Source organism: Furipterus horrens, unplaced genomic scaffold (assembly GCF_987537825.1).
Source record: "Furipterus horrens unplaced genomic scaffold, mFurHor1.1.pri manual_scaffold_4, whole genome shotgun sequence".
Lineage (NCBI taxonomy): Eukaryota > Metazoa > Chordata > Mammalia > Chiroptera > Furipteridae > Furipterus > Furipterus horrens.
The window spans coordinates 23,992,638-23,997,074 of record NW_028327174.1 but is presented as its reverse complement, the minus strand read 5'-3'; positions in this window follow the sequence as shown (position 1 = coordinate 23,997,074).

The window sequence follows — 4,437 nt, the reverse complement described above, 5'->3', positions numbered from 1 at the left end:
CCTGATTTGTCATACTTTGTTACATCATTTCTAAAAAACTTAGACATGGTATTTTCAAGATCAGCTTATTTTATTTCCGTGTTCTATCTTTCTCAGATACAAGTCTGAGCTAGAATGTCCCTTTCTTGTTTCAAGGTTCTTCTTTAAATTAAGGAAAATATATCATCCAGGCATCTCAGTCCAGCCAAAAAGTGGTTTTACCCATCACACCACAGAAGTGCACAGAGTAACCCCAATCAGTATTGCTATATCCAGTGGATTGCTTCATTGAATATCTATCATGTCCTCTGAAGAGGTATTTAATATTTATCTTCTATTTCTTTCTTATTTAAATACTGTCTTCCAAGATTTCTGTGATACCATATTCCCCTGAGATTCCTTCTTGCTCCCTGACTTCTCTGCTTTTTCTGATTTCAGGACAGTTCTATTTTTTATCTTTATAGTATTTTTTTCCATTACCATTTAGTCCCCTTTTTTCTCCTTCCCCCAAGCAATCACCACACTGTTGTTCGTGTTCATGAGTCTCTTTTTCTTTTTTGCTCAATCCCTTCACGCCCTAACACCTCTCCCCACTAACTCTCATACTGCTCTCCATCTATAAGGCTGCCCCTCTTTTCCTTGTTAGTTCCGTTTGCTCATTAGATTCCACATATGAGTGAAATCATATGGTATTTGTCTTTCTCTGACTGGCTTACTTCCCTTAGCATAATGGTCTCCAGGTTTATCTATACTGTCACAAAGGTAAAATTTTCTTCTTTGTTGTACTGCTTCCATATCTTGACGGTTGTAAATAACACTGCAATGAACATAAGAATGCTTATGTTCTTTCGAAATAGCGTTTTGGGTTCCTTCAGATATATTCCCAGAAGTGGGATCGCTGGGTCATAAGGCAGATCCGTTTTTCACTTTTTGAGGTATCTCTATACTGTGTTCCACAGTGACTACATCAGTCTGCATTCCCACCAACAGTACACAAGGGTTCCCTTTTCTCCACATCCTTGCCAGCATCTGTTTGTTGATTTATTGAGGATAGCTATTCTGACAGATGTGAGATGATATTTCATTGTGGTTTTAATTTGCATTTCTCGGATGATTAATGATATTAAGCATCTTTTCATATGTCTATTGGCCATCTGTATGTCCTCTTTGGAGAAGTGTCTATTCAGGTCCTTTGTCCATTTTTTAATTAGGTTGTTGTTTTTTGTTATTGAGTTTTGTAAGTACTTTATAAATTTTGGGTATTAACCTCCTATCAGATGTATCGCGAATATGTTCACCCATTCTGTGGGTTTTCTTTTTATTTTGTTGATGATTTCCTTTGCTGTGCAAAAACCTTTTAGTTTGATATAGTCTCTGCCATATATATTAGCCTTCCTATTGTTTTAGGACTTCTTTTCTTCTCCATGTGTACTCTTCCCTGGGCGATCTAATTTATATATTGGGGGTTAATATCTACTCTGAAAGATCCCAAACTTATATATTAACAGTGAAACGTTCTCTGAGTTCCAGATTCAATACTTAATTTTATACTCCACTTCAATGTCTAAATTATATCTTAATCTGAATGTCTAAAATTTAATTTATAATTCCCTTTCCCAATAAGACCCTCATCAGTGCATTAAATTGAACCAGTATCTAACTGATTGCATAAAAACAGAATCCTGGTGTTTTCCTTAACATTGCTTTGTTTTTTACTTACAATTTCAATTAATAAATATTAATATTTATATTCCAATTCACTCTCTTTATATTCAGAGTTTTCATACTAGTACTTCATCTCTTGCATGACAGTGAAGACTCTTAAGTGTCGACTTCCTCATATTTCTTTTTTCATACTGTAGCCAGAGTAATGTTTTCAAAACTCAACACTGACCAGGGTACTCTACTAACTGGCTTCCAATTGCTGTTTACATGAAAGAGGAAATACATAGCATGTGTGACACATCTTTTTTTCCACCTATATTACACACCCAGCTTATACAATTTTGGTTTCCAGTAACACTATCTCTCTTTGCCTTTTTTAAAAAGTACAACATACTCACTAAACTAAAAGGTTTTGTATCCTTTTTTACTTGTTGGTGCTATATCCGGGACCTGTTAGTAGGTTTCTTCCTTCTTCTACTTAATTCTACTCACTCTGGATACAAGTTTATTGATAATATATTTAATAAAGTATTAGCTGGTCCCCCACTTTATACTCTCATAAGTATCATGCAACTTTTATTTATAGCATTTATCAAAATTGATTCAACTAATATTTACTGAACACCCAAGGTACAATAGCTGTCCAAACAGGACACAACACCTGCCCACATGGAACTTAAACACTAGATGAGGAGACAAAATAAAATATAATATTTTGAATGATACAAAGAAAATCAAATTATTTGGAAAAAGTAAAAGTTTTATTTTTATATTTCTCTGGTTAATTTTTTATTAATGTTTATGAATCAGTCTAGAATAGTGATTTTCAACCTTTTTTATCTTATGGCATACATAAACTACTTACTAAAATTCTGCAGCAAATCAAAAAATATATTTTTTGCTGGCCTGACAAATATTAGATATAATTCTGATTAATTTACACTGGGCAGCTCTTGTTGTGTTGACTGTTGTCATTTTTTAATTTGACAATTTAAGGGAAAAGAGGTCAGTGCCCCTGACCCTGTAGGCTTGGGGGTTCACACCTGTCTGAGCAGCCTAGCTCTGAGAAATCGCCCAGAGACCAGTGTGGGAGCAAGCAATGGGTTTATTGAGGGTTGGAGGAAAGGCTACTCCCGGACCAACCGCGGGGCTGGTGGGAGCAAGGGAAATGCGGGGACTCCCGGTCCTCCACGTGGGCCAGGAGGTCCTTTGCAGGCTAGTTTTTAAGCCCGCAAGTCGCTGTAGTCGGGGTGCCAGATAGCGCATTTCAAAGCTTGCAAGGGAAATGTTCCTTTGAAAAGTCGGTGGTAGCACATTTCCGCCAGTGTTTGCTTAAGCAGGTTCCTGTGGTATCCTGCTGCCCAGAACAGGTTAATTTTCCACCCTGGCTGCCTCCAGACCCTGACAGCACCTTCAGGGAAGGGTAGTAAGACAAGGTGTCAAGGGAGAAAAGAGAAATATGTCACCTCTAAGGGTGTTGCAACACAACCAGAACCACAGGAGAAAACCTGTGAACACCCACGAGTCCCAGGTCTCATGAGGATTCCTTTTAACTCTGCCACTATGGAGATGTTAGGCATAAACGTATGTTTGTTTCAGTCTCAGACAGGAGGAACAGCTGATAACAGGTGAAGTTAGTGAAAAAAAAAGGGGGGGGGGGTCAGTGCCTCTGACTAAATAATCAGGTATTGCATGTTTTAAAATTTCTTGCGGCACACATGTTGAAAATAGCTGGGCTAGAACATAAAGGTCAGTTCAAACACTAGCAACCATGGTTACTGGTATACTGCTAAATTTATTACCATAAAAATTTTTAAAAAGCTGCAAACCAACAAAGAACTGTGGTGATCAGGTATACAGATGTCACCTTGAAGGATAAGTCTCATGATTAGATTTGGAACAACGTTATTTTCAAAATAGGAGATGACCCATTGAACAAAATGTGAAAATGGAAGTCTGCAAAGGTACAAATACAGAAATGAACAAATTGAAATTGTAATGACGGTTGGAATATTTACAAAATTTAGAAGTACTTCTTGTCAAGGCAAAAGTTGCAAAGAACAATCTTACACAGGGAATAAAGACCTTATTCAAGGCTATTGCAGTAGAGGAGATAGACCAGAACCCAGTCTGAACTAAAATTTGCTGATATAAAGGGCAACAAGATTTTTAAGAGCTGGAGTGAGGGATGAGATCATGCATTTCTGTGTTTGTTACATTGCTTTACCCAAAGGAAAACTGAAATTTCTCAGATCTTCATAATACAAAGTAGTTTTATGACTTGGAGCTACATACCCACTGACATTAGTTAGGCTCCTATCCTCACAAAAGTGAGGAATAATAGTCTGTCTTTTTAAAATTTTATTTTTAATTAATTAATTTATTTTCGTTTATTTTATTTTATTTCTATAAGTTATTTATTGTTTTTCTATTACAGTTGTCCCACTTTTTCTCCCATTGCTCTACTCCACCCTGCCTGCCCCTTTTCCTACCGTCAATCCCCACCCCGTTGTCCATGTCCATGGGTCATTTATAGATGTTCTTTGACTAGACCTTCCCAATTCCTTCCTCCCTTTTCCCGCTCCCCCATCCCTTCTGGCATTGTCAGCCTGTTCCTTGTTTCCATGCCCCTGGTTCTATTTTGCGCATTTGTTTTGCTCATTTGTTTTAGATTCCTGCTATAAGTGAGATCATATAGTATTTGTCTTTCCCCACCTGGCTTATTTCACTAAGCATAATACTCTCTAGCTACATCCATGTTGTTGCAAAAAGTAGGAGTTCCTTCTTTCTTTC